The following is a 15,961-nucleotide window of genomic DNA, read 5'->3' as shown; positions in this document are numbered from 1 at the left end:
CTTGATCATGTTGGTTCAGGCTCGGTCACCAACCAAACATACTATCGGTATACACGAACTAGTTAATCATCATATCATGCACTTCTCTACTCTACTAGTTAGGCCATGTTATCTCGAACTGCACTTTCTAGACCATGAAACATACCTGAGGTAAGCTACTGTTAGAAATCTTCATCATTTATTGTTGACATTCCTCAACCATTTTGCCAAAGTGGCAAACACTTGAGATCCTTTCATTTTCTTATTCAGGTCACACACTTTGCTCCCAGTGTTGTATTCACATCTTCAATATGTGATCTGACAACCATCCAATATGTTTTCCTCTAGTTTTGTCTATCTTCCCTTCAACCTTCACATCAACCATTATGCTATATCTCCATTTGGAGGGAGTCCTTACATTTGTCTATTTTCTTGTTTACCTATTGACATACTTACCAATTCACATCAACATGCCAACAATCTCCAGTACTCCTACTTGGATGCTAGTAACATCAACTTGTGTACAGATTGACATAAATGACAACACAATGCCAATAAGGCCTTATTGAATCGCTATTTTTTTGTAATGGTTCTTATGTTGTAGCTATAATTTCTTACTTAATCAATCAAAAACAAGAATTATCATGTTCATAATATTTTTATTACAAGTGTATATTATTTCTGCTATAAATTAAAATTAATTTTTTATAACATATTTATTTTATATGTATATTATTTAATAAAGATAATTATCTTAATATTGATGAATCAATGATGAACAGTTAGTACCAAACCAGTGCTTAGGGGGGGGGTGAATCAGTACAAACAAAAACACTTTTCCTTAAACTGGTTTGACTGAAAACACTGCACTTTACTGGCAAGCAATAACACCGGTCTAAACCAGATTACTACCGGTTAAACACAATAAGAATGTGAAAGACATAAACTGGTAACTCTTACCTTTCCTAACAATCTAACATCTTATTTCCACTTCACCCTTATGCAGAAACAAGTACTCTACCATTAGAAATATAATAACTTGCTTATTCAACATGATTTACCACTTGATAGAAAATAACAAAGCATCACATGAAAAGGCATCACACATGACACATATTTTTCACGTGGAAACCTAACTGGGAAAAACCAAGATGGGGATGAATACCCACAAGCTATTCTTTGAACCCTTTTGAAGTCCGCTCTATTAGGAGCCTAGTATGGTTAAAGACTAATACAATAGGTTTTGTTAGGAACCAATCCTACTAGGGATCACCCGATTAAGGAATGGCTAGAATACCTGGTTAAGAGTTAAACCCTGTTAAAGGTTACCTTGTTAGAGTATTTAGTCACCCTGTTAAAGGATTTATAGCAATCCAGTTAAAGCTACCCTATTAAGGGATTTTCCAACTATTGAAGTGGTTAGAGGTCAACAGGTATTATAATGATCTGGTAACAACACTCAGTGCCAATGCAGATCCACTTTAGTTCCTTCCTTCTGCAATCACACTTTGTAGGTATCTATTCTTTTATCTGGTCTAGTAAGAATCATGTATCTCTGCTCTTAGATACACACACAACATTTGCCAACAACCTCAACATGAAAAACAACATCAACCTTATAGGAAACAGATAGGTCAGTAGCATAAACCCTAAACCCTAAACATTTTAGGTTAAGCAATTTAGTCGTTTCAATCCTAACCATTAAACACATTGCATTGAATACAACAGTCTTGAATAGATCTCAAATGTTCTCCAATGTTCGTTCTTCACTTCTTCTTGGAGGTTGATAACCCATCACACATTCTCCACCATTTACAGAGACTTCACACATTCTTGAGGTAGATAGGATCAATCTCCTTCATGCAAGATCCTTCACGCGCACAAGGCTGACATGGCAACACAATCTGTTCTTCACTACAATGCTAACGCATCACACAATGTCATCGGTTGAATCACACAGGCATGGAATACTTCAACTGGAAACCCTAAAGCTGAGACTACCAACTGGTAGTCATACCATATGAAACCTTGATAGAAAACATTCCATATACCAGGTCACATTCCAACATATCGGTGCACTTGGACAAACATACCGCTTCACTTTTTCACATGTACCGATTCACATTATCAGGCAGCTTCTCTTGCCAGTTGCTTACTTGAATATACTAGTTCACTCTTCAGCATATTGACATCAATGACAACATACAATATCATCATGTCATCATACCCTGGACATATGCCAATAATCTCTCCCTTTGGCATTGATGTCAATATACAAAGATATCTCTTCACTTCACATCTTCTCCCCCAATACTGTAGATATATGCCAAAGTAAAGGCATAGACATCTATGTTCCACTATGCTGCTCCCCCTGAGTAGCATCCTTCAACAGACCAATCTTGAAAAAGATATATCAATGTAAGACATGATTGATGTGGAGTACACAACTTTAGTTTACCTCTTGAAGGGGCAGCACCCCTAATTCATCTCTTAGATAGGTAAATGTCCCCTTCGATAGAGGCTTGGTGAATATGTCTGCTAACTGCTCCTTAGTGGAAACATGTTTGAATACAACCTCTTTGTTATGAACCTTTTCTCTCAAGAAATGATATTTGAGCTAAAAGTGCTTGGTTCTAGAATGTAAAACCGGATTCTTGGAGATGTTAATTGCACTCGTATTGTCACAAGATATATTTACTGGTTCAGATATAGGAACTTTGAAGCCTTTTAATACATGCTTCATCCAAATTGTCTGAGTGCAATTCATAAAAGCTGCAACATACTCCACTTTTGTTGTAGACTGAGAGATACAACTCTGATTTTTACTCATCCACGAGAGTAGTCTACCACTAAGAAAGAATGCACCACTCGTTGTGCTCTTCCGGTCATCCACATTACTAGCCCAATCAGCATCTGTAAATACTTTCAAGTTGAAATCATTAATGTATGGATACCACAGTCCATAGTCAATAGTTCCCTTCAGATATCTCTGAATCCACTTGACTGCTACCAAGTGGGATTCTCTTGGGCTTTTCTAGAACTGTGCAACAATGCCCACTGCATGTACAATGTCCAGCCTGCTATGTACTACATAGGGAAACTTACCAATCATTGATTGGTATTCCTTCTCATTTACCAATGCTAAGTCATCCTCTTTTGATAATTTACAACCGGTCACCATTGGTGTACTAACCGGTTTGTTGTCTTCCATGCCGAAGGTCTTCAATACCTCTTTGACATACTTGGACTGAGTGATAAAGATTCTATCTTTAATTTGTTGAAATTTGTAGTCCAATGAAGAACTTAATCTCCCCTACGAGTGACATCTCAAATTCCTTCTTTATCTCATCTGCAAAGTCATGACACATCTTTTCATCTCCACCAAATTGTGTCATCAACAAATACTTCATAGATTAGAATCTGATCTCCTTCTAATTTCAAGTAGATATTGCTATCTTCACTTGTTCTTTCAAATCCAATTTTCACAAGATGGGAGTGTAGGCATTCAGACCATGCTCTAGGTGCCTGCTTTAGTCCATACAAGGCTTTATGTAGCCTACACACCATGTCACTATCTTTTGATAGGGAAAACCCATCTGGTTTCTCTATATACACCTCCTCTTCAAGTATTCCTTTTAGGAATGCAGATTTTACATTCATTTGATATACTTTTAATCCCTTAAAAGCTGCATATGCAAGAAGCATACGAACTCCTTCCAATCTGGCTACAGGAGAAAATGTTTCTCCATAATATTCTCCTTCTTCTTGGGCATAACCTTTGCACACCAGTCTAGCTTTGTTTCTAACCACTGAGCCATCTCCATTCAACTTATTTCTAAAAACCCATTTGGTGCCTATGACATTTTTATGCTCAGGTCTAGGTACCAGAGACCAAGTACCATTCTTTTCTATCTGGTCAAGTTCCTCTTCCATTTCCTTGATCCAGTCTTCATCTTTATGTGTCTCTTTAAATGATTTAGGCTCAAATTCAGAGATCATACAAGAGTTTTCTCTGACCTTTCTTCTTGTAAGAATTCCTGCATCCTTATCTCCTATGATCTGCTTTGGATCATGATTCAACTTAACATACCTAGGGATGATCTTGATAGATTCCTCTTTCTTTTCTTCTTCATCCTCATATTCATCAGCATCTATCAATAAAGGAGCACAATTACTGGTATTGGGCTATTTTGCAACCGGTTCCCAAAAGGTTACTACTGGTTCATCTGCTACTTGCACATTGTCGGTTTCCTCAGGCTTCTTAGAGGTTTCATCAACTCTAACATTGATGCTTTCAACAATTCTCTGAGTCCTATTGTTGAAACATTTGAGAGCTTTACTCTTGGTAGAATATCCTAGGAATATTCCCTCATCACATTTAGCATCAAACTTGCTCTAATGTTCACTCCTCTTGATATAAAATTTGCTACCAAACACTCTAAAGTAGCTTACCACTAGTGTCTTACCAGTCCAATACTCATAAGGTGTTCTATCCTTGCCCTTTTTGATGAGTACCCAGTTCATTGTGTAGACTACAGTGCTCACTGCTTCTCTCCAAAAGGCATGAGCAACTTTTCCTTGGATCAACATAGTTCTAGCTGCTTCAACCATATTCTAGTTGTTCCTCTCTACTAGGCCATTTTGATGTGGATTCCAGGGGGTGGACAGTTGCCTCTTCATGCCATTTTCTTCACAGTATTTGTTGAATTCACTGGAAGTTAATTCGCCTCCTTGATGAGTTCTAAGGCATTTGATTCTCTTACCACTTTCTCTTTCTACCAGTGCTCTAAAGGCTTTGAACTTTCCAAAGGCTTCAGACTTGTCCTTCAAGAATGTGACCCACATCATTCTTGAGCAATCATCAGTAAGAATCATAAAATACCTATCTCCCTGCACAATCCTAGTTTTCATAGGTCCACACAAATTAGTATGCACAAGATCAAGTAAATTGTCTATAGTGAAAGATTTACCTTTGAAGGTTGAGGAAGACGTTTTCCCCAATTGACAATCTCTGCACAAAGGATTTTCCGGTTTGCACAGCATAGACAATCCTCTAACTTCCTTGATCTTACTGGCTTTGACAATGTTGTCAAAATTTACATGGCAGAGTCTCCTATGCCATATCTAGCTAACATCAAACTTAGCCATAAGAGATGTACTGATATTTGCATTCAGTTGAAATAGGTTAACTTTGGTCTGCATACCAGTGGCCATCAGTTCACCATTCTTTACTTTGATTTTACACACTCCATTTTTGAATTCCATAGTGAGTCCATTATGATTCAGCTGAGCAACACTCAAAAGGTTGTGTCTGAGACCTTCTACCCAATACACATTATCAGCACTGCTTTTTCCATTCAGAGAGATGGACCCTCTACCTTTTACCATACATGGTTCATCATTACCAAAATGAACCACACCACCATCATACTCTTCTAGAGATAGAAACTTACTCCGATCACCAGTCATATGGTGAGAACAACCGCTGTCAATAATCCACTTATTGGAATTATCAAAGCTGGAGACAAGAGCCTTCTTGTCTGACACATCTTCCTTAACTTCTACAAACACAATGTCTTCACTTCCTTCATCTTTTGATTCCTCATCAGTGACACCTTTATCGACTACTACAAAATAATTTCTCTGGTTTCCTCCTTTGAACTTCTTGAACTTTTCTGATTTTTCTTTATTATCACCATTAGGATAGTTTACAACAATGTGTCCTGTCCTATTGCAAGAAAAGCATTTCAAAGGGAGCTTACCTCTGTATTTACTAGTTCCCTTAGGAAGTCTCTTGGCAAGAAGAGCTTGAAATTCCATCAAGATCTCCTCATCATCCATTTCTCTACTTTGTCTTGGTTCACCACTGGTACTAGCTTCTTTGCTTCTTCTAGATGGTGTAGCAAATGCTCTAAAGGCTGATTTAGTCTTCTGAATACTGCCATCATAATTATTTATCTCATATGGGGTCAATTTTGCAATGATGGAGTCCAGAGATACCTTTGTCTTGTCTATAGACCTCAACTTCTGAATAGGAGCAACCCTTATTGTATAGACCAGTAATAAGGATCTTAAAACTTTGCTAACAATGGTGGAATCTTCTATTTTACCACCTGCACTGTTGATATCTCCTACAACCATTTCGATTCTTCTTCTATATTGTTGAATGGTCTCTCCTTCAACCATCCACATGTCTTCAAACTTTCCCCTAAGGCTTTCTTCCTTAGCTTGTTTTACATGCTCATCACCGCCATAGATATTCTCAAGCACATCCCATACTTCTTTGGGATTCTCTTTATCCTGAACATCAATAAACTCAATGTCAAATAAACTGCTGATTACGGCTTCCATGACTTGCCCATTCTCTTGAATCTCTCTCTTTTGATCATCGGTGAGACTACCGGTAGGGATTACATAAGCATTCTCAACATAGCTTCAGTGTTGAGCACCCATGCTTTAGATATATATCTTCATTCTATCTTTCCATATTTTAAAGTTATCTCTGATGAAATTTGGACCTTCCCTCTTCATCATTAGACTAGGATCTTTCCCTCAAGCGGTTAACCTTACAACATAGAGGACCTAGAGGACGCTCTCATACCAATTGATGAATCAATGATGAACATTTAGTACCAACCCAGTACTGAGAGGGGGGGGTGAATCCGTACAGACAAAAACACTTTTCCTGAAACCGGTTTGACTAAAAACACTGCAATTTACTGGCAAGCAATAACTTTGCTCTAAACAAGATTACTACTAGTTAACCATAGTAAGAATGTAAAAGACATAAACCGGTAACTCTTAGCTTTCAGCATAATCTAACATCTTATTTCCACTTCACCCTTACACATAAACAAGTACTCTACCATCAAAAATATAATAACTTGCTAGTTCAATGTGATTTACCGCTTGACAGAAAATAACAAAGCATCACATGCAAAGGCATCACACATGACACACATATTTTTCATGTGGAAACCCAACTGGGAAAAACCATGATGGGGATGAATACCCACAAGCTATTCTTTGAACCCTTCTGAAGTCCGCTCTGTTAAGAGCCTAGTCCGGTTAAAGACTGATACAATAGGTTTTGTTAGGAATCGATCCTGCTAGGGATCATCGAGTTAAGGAATGGCTAGAATACCCCTGTTAAAGGTTACCTTCTTAGAGGATTTTAAGAACTCAATGATTTTGAGTCACCCTATTAAAGGATTTATAGCAAGCCGGTTAAAAATACCCTGTTAAGGGATTTTCGAACTGTTGAAGTGGTTAGAGGTCAGTGGGTATTACAATGATCTGGTAACAGCACTCAATGCCAATGTAGATCCACTTTAGTTCCTTCCTTCTACAATCACACTCTGTAGGTATCTATTCTTTTATCTGGTCTGGCAAGAATCATGTATCTCTGCTCTTAGATACACACACAACATTTGCCAACAATCACAACATGAAAAACAACATCGACCTTATAGAAAACAGATAGGTCAGTAGCATAAACCCTAAACCCTAAACATTTTAGGTTAAGCAATTCAGTCGGTTCAATCCTAACAGTTGAACACATTGCATTCAATACAACAGCCTTGAATAGATCTCAAGACATTCTCCAATGTTCGTTCTTCACCGCTTCTTGGAGGTTGATAACCCATCATGCGTTCTCCACCGTTTACAGAGACTTCATATATTCTTGAGGTAGATAGGATCAATCACGCAAGATCCTTCATGCGCACAAGGCTGACATGGCAACACAATCTGTTCTTCATTACAATGCTAACGCATAACATGATGTCATCGGTTGAATCACACAAGCATGGAACACTTCAACCGGAAACCCTGAAGCTGAGACTACCAACGGGTAGTCATACCATATGAAACCTTGATACAAAACATTCTATATACCAGTTCACAACATCATATTGGTTCTCTTCCCAGTTGCTTACTTCAATAGACCAGTTCACTCATCGGCATATTGACATCAATGACAACATACAATATCATCATGTCATCATACTCTAGACATATGCCAACAAATATCATAAATAAATATAATTTTATTTTTTTATAAATAAACTAAAAGTAAGGGCTTGTCCCCATATATTATTGAAAAAAAATATGATTACAGAAAGTATAGAAATGAAAGGGAAATAAAAGGTTTATCCCAATATTTGAATCTAATTCTACCAAAAATTTAATTCACATCTCCTACCTCCTAGTTCAAGGCTTGATATCTTTATAGTCATAAATTTATATATTTAATAAACACTCTTTCTTACCTTCAAATATTGCTCTCTATTCTAGTAAATATGTTGTTCTCGTATATTCAAACCTACAATTAATTCTACTTGGCAAAAGACAAAAAACAGCAAGACTCCTTTAATCCTAACCTTCTTCCTCTATGTCCCTCTTGTCCTTTTGTATGGGGTTTTCTCTATCCACCTCAACTCCATGAATCTATTCCTCTAGGCCTTCTTGTCGAATGAAGGTTAAGAACCAATAAGGTGCGATGTTCTCCACTTTGTTTGTCTAGTTTAGAAGGAAATTGAGACTCTTTATTACCGCCTCTTTTTTATTTTGATAGTCACCTTCGTAATCCATTAAAATTATTGGGATTTTTGGCACTTATTAATCCTATAAATGTTAATTTCTCTGGGTAGAGGGATCCAAAAATTATCAATATTTCTGAGAATGTCGTCCATGCCTCCCAAATCGGATTCTTGAAGACTAATTTGCATAGCTCTTTAGCCATGGGATTTCTCAAGCCTCTATCTAAGATTTTCTATGATATCTAAATCTATGTGATATCAATCAATGATTCATCCTTATAAAATTCTCTCGAACAACCGAGTTGATCATATATAACATTAAACAATGACTATACCTCAAGATTGTGCTCAATCTCTTATCCGTTATTTCCCCTAAAGAAATTCATCTTCCTTCTAGTCACACTAATCAAATTTGGGTCTCCATTTTGTCTCTAAGTTGTGATCTCTTCATTTAGAGAAACCTCTTGAAAAGAAGAAATACATTTGGATATTTCCATGATCTCCACCATCTCTAATAAAATTTTGCATCCACCATAAAAGCTCACACATATCGGTGATATAATTTGTCCTTTCAAGCATTAAATATTGATATTAGATGATAGACTTTAATCATATTTTTTTATTCTCCTAGACTTTAAGAATTCTTCATTGGCAACTCATAACATTACTAGGTTGGTTGACTAATTTAGTGGGAAGTCTCCAAAGTTTATCCTCTACCACATCTTTATTCTCCTAATTTACATCACTTTTATATCTACCTCAACTACTACTAACTAATCATTTGTATTAAAATTTGTGTCTTAAAATAGATGAGAAAGTCCAACCCTCCACTAATTTTACTTCTAATTTACTTGGGTTACAACTATAATTAACGTGAACCTTCAAAAACTTGTCCCATTTACACTAGGCTCTCGATTCTTCTAGGAATTCTAACTGCATTTTTGGCTAGGGTGTTGGCCTCAATATTCCCTTCTCTATAAATATTAATCATTTTGATGTCATAAAATTTCTTAATTAATTATTGATACGGTTATAACAATTTGGCCAACATCTAATCATGAGATCTATTTTTTGTTTAGTATTAATTATGATTTGAGCGACTCCTTCCAAATGAATCTTCTTTACTCCTAGTTTAAAGTGAAGTTGTATCCATAACAATGCATCTCTGATTTCTACTATATCATTTGTTATTTTACCTAAAGCTTTAGACTCTATAGCAATAATTCTCCCTTCAAAATATCTACCTATACATCCTATCCCTCCTTCACTTGGGTTATCTCTGGCAGCCCTATAAAAGTTAATTTTAATCCATCCTTCCTAGCGGCAACCATTTAAGATTATTTCTATCTATTTTAGATGCCTTATTCCTTCTTCCATCTCAAATTTTGGGGACTCTTAAGCCTTTAATTCTCTTTGTTATTCCATCATCGCATAGAATGAAATCAATTTTCTTAACAAGCTAATTTCTTGCAACTGTATTAACCAAATCCACTACTTGATCCTCAATTTTCTGAATGAATATTTCCTCTAGCATTTCTTTGTCCTAAAATATTCTATGATTCCTTTCTTTCATTCTTCCCAACCCACCATTTAAGGTATTATTCTCCAGAGACTAGCAAAAAATAATTTCTTTTCCAAAACATTTCATATTTTAAACTAATCCAATAGACTTCAAGGGTTAGGGCATTGAAAATCCAACTTGCCCAAAAAACGATCCCAACACCTCCTTGCATAAGAGAAATATAAATAAATATGATCCTCATTTTTAATATTCTTTTTACAGAGGATACATCAGTTTTCTCCAAGAACTCCCATTTTCTCCATACGGTCCTCAGTGAGAACCTTACGTTGAATAGCCAACCACACAAATACCCCATCTTTTGGAAGGATTTATTTGTTCCATAAACATTTACATAGCCATTCAACTTTTACAATAGCAAATTATTTGATTTTATATCCTAAATCAACTGTATAAGAGCCAGCCTTAGAGCCATGCCATCTAATCCTATTTGGTTCATGAGAACGCACCACACATCTCTTTTTTAATAGGTCTCTTAATAATTCTTTTTGATGACATGGAGCTTCTAAATTATCCAAATATTTCTAGTTCCAAGTTGTGAGACCATTAGTTTCCCATAATACTTCACTTTTGATCCCCAAATCCTCAGAGTTTTCCTTTTTATTTCCTCCTTATTTGTGAGATTCTCCAAACTTGTATCTTTATTCCATGAGTCAAACTAGAAAGTTCATCACCAATTTCCCATGTTACATACCTCAAAATTATTTCTCTACATTCCAAGATATAGTTCCATATCATTGATCCCCTTGGAGGCTCCCTTATTTTTAGAATACTAGTAGGATCATCACTATCTAGGTGATTCCTTCTTAATAATTTGACCCATTTATTCTCTTCATTGAACTAAAACTACTAAGCTAACTTTGCTCCCATTGCTGACTTCATTAGAATAGATTTGGTCAGTAATAGTTTTTTTTGTAGAGGATAGTCATATTCCTTTCCAAGAACCCATTTTGTTAAAATACCTATTAATTAAATTCTCCTAGTAAACTTTTTTATTTATACCTTCAAAAAGTGGAGTTCCAAAAATTTTCTTGGAAGATTGGTCACCTTAAGATTTAAAGCTCTAGCTATATCTCTTTGAAGACTTGGCTATGTATTCAAGGAAAAAGCCTTACTTTTATTACAATTTATTTGTTTACCTAAGACATTATAATATCTATTCAAAATCTTCTTAATTGTCATGGCTTCTCTCCTACATGATTGACCAAAGAGGATGGTATCATCAACAAATTTTTGATGTGTTACTAAATTCATCCCAACTACTATTTTAATTCCAATCCAACAACCTTCATTTCTAATTTTTCTTATCACTCCTTAGATCTTATGCCATTATGATGAAAAGAAAGGGGGAAATTGAATTGCCTTACCTAATTCCTCTTTGCATGTTGAAAAAACCTTGAGATGCTCCATTCATTAGGACTAATAATTTTGGTGAAGATATACAACTATAGATCTATTCTATCCAGTCCATACTAAAACCAAATCTCTATAAAACTTCTTTTAAGAATCCTCTATCTACCAAATCATAATCCTTTATGATGTCTAATTTGAGAATCATACTAACCCATCTTGTGTTTCTTACTGAATGAACTGCTTCATGGTCTATTATAATTTGCCTTCCAAAATTGATCTTCCTTCTTCCGCTATATAGTTCTTAAGACAAATTTGAAACTATTTACAATAATTTTAGAGATTATTTTATATGTTGTGTTACATAAAGAAATTGGCCTAATATCCCCATTTAGTGGACAATATTATTCTTTGGAATCAAATCTAGGAATGTGTCATTAATTTCCCCAATAATTCTTCTCTTCTTCCTTGATTCTTCCACTACCTTGAAGATATCATCTCCTATTATTTCCCAAAAGTGTCAAAAAGTCCCAGCTAGGAATCCATCAAACCCTGGAGCCTTATCTAGATTCCTTGGGAAGACTACTTTTTTGACATATTATTTTGTTACCTTCTTAAACAACTCTTTATTTTGTTCATTAGAAATAATTCTTGGTATTGTTTCTAGGAATTCCTCTCCTACTTCCTTGTTCAAAGGCACTTCTTTGTTTAGAAGCCCGCATCTGAGGCAGCAAAACAACCTCCAAGAATGCAATTGGAAATCATCAATCTTAACTGTAATTTTATTTATTTATTTTCACCAAATTCCTTAATACTAGGGTTTCATTAAGGAAGCTAGAAGAACAGTAAAATCTTATACTAGAGTATCATTTAGGAAGCTAAAAGAAGTTGAAAGGAACAACATTTTCTTTTCAAATCTATCTGAAATCCAAATATGAAAAGATAACCATTAAAAATGTCATATATATATATAAACTATGCCGGTGGTACATGATCTCTAAACGTATCTTATTTTTGTAGCATCACAGCAATATAGACCATGTGCTACTACATTTTCTTATTTAGAATGCCCTCATTCAGACTCTGTTTATGAAACCCTACACTAAACAAAAAGAGAAAACAGTCTTGCAGGACTGCAAAGGAAATAATTCCTGCAAGCTCCACTATAAACTTCCACAACACCATGAGGCTTCAGCTCTGCAGAAATGCGGTTTATTTGCTCAAAAGACGGATTTCTCGTTCCACTAGAGAAAATGGACACGGATCTCCTCTTTTGAGCTTCAATTGGCTTCCATCTACAGCTTGCAGTCTCCACGACAATAGCAGATCTCATTAGCCTGGAATCTGAAGAAAACGATACAATACAATTATTTACAACATAGTACCGAATTGAAAAAACTGTCTGAGAACAACCCAATTCGTTTTATAAAATCACAACTACCCAGTTGGTTTACCTGCTCCAGATCCATGATCCATTATGTTCAGTCGGCCCTAAACTTGAAATTACCTAACTGATGCTACCTTAAAAAACCCTAGATGGCTCACCGGCTGAGTATCTCAGGCAAATCCAAATACAAAATAATACATTTATTCTGGCGATAAAGCGAGACGTGAACTACCCAATTCGTTTTATATAATGACAAGTACCCAGTCGGTTTAACTGCTTCAGATCCGCGATCCATTACTTGGGGTTACCCTAAACTTGGGGTTACTTTAAAAAAACCCAGCCTAGTATCTCAGGTAAATTCAAAACTATAGAATTGTTTACAACATTGTACCGAATTGAAATAATTAGATGAGAACAACCCAATTCGTTTTATAAAATTACATGTACCCGGTTGGTTTACCTGCTCCAGATCCGCGATCCACTTCTTCTTCCTGCATATCAATACACATTCTTCAGAAATTTGCCGCAATCTTATTTATAAAACATATAATTTGATAGACGGGCTTGAATATTTTAACGGGCTTTCATACCTGTACAGAGCTCTTGTCAGTTGACCTCTTGGAGCGGAATAATGAAGTCCAGTTTTGCACCTTCAATACTGAGGCTAAAACATACATTTTTTAGGTTACTTTTTAAAATAATGTAAAGAACAACAACTCGTAAGAATCTGTCTGGCTACTAACATCTCTCTGGTTCTTTCTTCCGTTTCCCTCGCCCAGCGCCATTTTGGAAGCAGTAGAAGACTTTCTTGCCTTCCACAGGACCGTGGCGCAGCAGCTCTGTTCACATATCGATCTCCCGTTCCACTGGCCTCCATCTGCTCAAAGCCCTCCTAACCCTTGCGCTCTCCACAACACTAGCAGATCTGATAAGCCTGGAATCTGAAAGAAACAAAATAATACAATTATTAACAAAATCGTACGGATCCGATTGAAAAATCCTAGATATGAACAACCCAGTTCACAAGTACCTGCAGCAGATCCGCGATCCATTGTGTTCTGCAGGCCAAAACCTTGAAATATCCTTAGTAACTGACATTACTTTTGAAAACCTAGAGAGCTCACCCAGCTGAGTAACTAGGGTAAATCCAAAGCCGATGGTAAGGAAACAAAGGAGATGGGAGGTATAAATAAGCAGAACGAGAGCGAGGGAGTTGGAGAGAAACGTGGAGGCAAAGTCAATAAATTTTGGTAAAAACAAAATTGTTGCGTGACAGAGAAGATACTGAAGAGGTAGGTTGTGGGTTGGGACTTCGGACATCAAAAGAAAATTATATGGGTTGGGTCTGGGACTTGTGATAAAAAGATTTTCTTCCTTTCTTTTCTTTTTTTTAATGTGTATATTGAAATATTAATGTATTGAAATTTGTTTCTATTAAATTTTATGGTTAAGTTTATAGTTTTTGCATAAGCTTTTTTTTAAAAATATTATCTAATTTAATTAGTGAAGATGATTTCAATCAATAAAAGTAAGATAATTATATATGAATTGTAAATGCTAGGCATGGAAGCTAGACTTTTATTATAGTCTATAGTATGAACATGGTTAAAAGAATGTGTATGCACAAAAATGATAAATAAAATCTCTTAATTTTTACTAGCTTAACATAGTAGTCTATAGTTCGCACATGATTAGAAGAATGTGTATGCACATATATGATCAATAATCAAGTTAACAAAGTCTGTAGTATGAACATGGTCTGCAATGATTAGAAGAATGTGTATGCACAAATATGATCAATAACAAAGTTAACAAAGTTTATTGTACAAATGTGGTTAGAAGAATGTGTATGCTTCTGACAAGTTTTCAAGTTTTTAGTTGTTAAAAGAAAATGATCAAAGAGAATAATAGTACACATTCAAAAAACTTTTTGTTGAATATAAAGTCTCACTACTAGAGACAAACACCACTAAAACGAGAACAAAATAATCTTATCAAACATAATTTAGTTTCTAGTGAAAGCTATAATTAAATTTTTTTCTTAAAAATGCATGGATTAATCCAAATTGACATTGACATTAATTGAAATATAGTAATTTGTTTTTGAATAATGGAAAATAGGTTTTGATCGGCCCCTGACCCATTACAGCCAAAAGATCAAAATATTTACATTAAAGAGCATCAAAATGCAAAAGACAACACCAAAGAAAAGTACAACTGACGAACAAAACACCAACAAACTAGAGACATCAATTCAAAAACCAACAGGACTGATAAGAGCCCAAAATTAGGTTAAAATTTAATATTTAATTTACAGTATAAATAAAACATGAATACTTTACTATTCAATAATTGATGAATGCAAGCCTCTCCAAAAGCAACGAGAAATAATTTAGTAAAATAAGCAAGCATGAAAACCTTAAGAGAAATATGAGTGAGACACATTTCATCTATCTTTTTTAAGAAGTCCAAAGTGATGCGGATATGTTAGAAGAATCAATAATTTTTTGCTACTTTGTTGACCCTAGGATGGATAGACCAAAAAAAGGGGCTTGGGTGACCAAAATTTGGCAAATGCAGGAAATTGTTAAATTTAGTCAAAAGAATGTTTAGTGAATATTGGAAGATCATTAGGATTCTAATGGACATTAGTGCAAACATTGTTGAAGGGGTTTCCTATCGTCATGCAAGACTCCAGATTGTCACAATTAAGCCTGTTAGCACATATTTTTGCAAAATATTTTGTGCTATTTATTGATGTTTAATATGTATATTTTCATCATAAGAGCACTTACTGTTGGATTATGTGCAGGAGATATGTTGTTGTGTCAAAGAAATCCAATTGTAGCCTGAATCTGTATGAACAAGTATCACCTGGGCATATTAAGGGATGGCATTAAGTATGATGACATTTTGATAACCTTTATGATGACAGTCTTTGCATTGCAAGAGCACATTTTAGGGTTCATCATAGAAGTTGGTTCATGAGTGCATTTAGAGATGTTTTCAGTGCCTTAGAACTCCATTAGCATGCTTGTGGAAAGTTACAATTGTGAAAGAAAGCCTTCTCTTCATAAAATATAAAATCATGTTTATCAGCGTAAATCACCTCGATAAGATTGCCTA

At 35.4% G+C, this 15,961-nt stretch overlaps 1 long non-coding RNA gene across 1 annotated transcript; it reads right to left on the bottom strand.

The window, feature by feature from the left end:
- Positions 1-12,383: 12,383 nt before the first annotated feature.
- On the bottom strand, positions 12,384-14,144 carry LOC131054792 (uncharacterized). Its single transcript, XR_009108055.2, has 5 exons — positions 13,866-14,144; positions 13,579-13,776; positions 13,426-13,493; positions 13,296-13,326; positions 12,384-12,792 (listed from the first exon to the last, which is right to left on the bottom strand). It is a non-coding gene; the product is annotated as an uncharacterized LOC131054792 (long non-coding RNA).
- Between the last annotated feature and the right edge of the window lie 1,817 nt (positions 14,145-15,961).

Source organism: Cryptomeria japonica, chromosome 3 (genome assembly GCF_030272615.1).
Source record: "Cryptomeria japonica chromosome 3, Sugi_1.0, whole genome shotgun sequence".
NCBI classification, from domain to species: Eukaryota; Viridiplantae; Streptophyta; class Pinopsida; order Cupressales; family Cupressaceae; genus Cryptomeria; species Cryptomeria japonica.
This window is presented reverse-complemented; position numbering and strand designations above follow the sequence as displayed.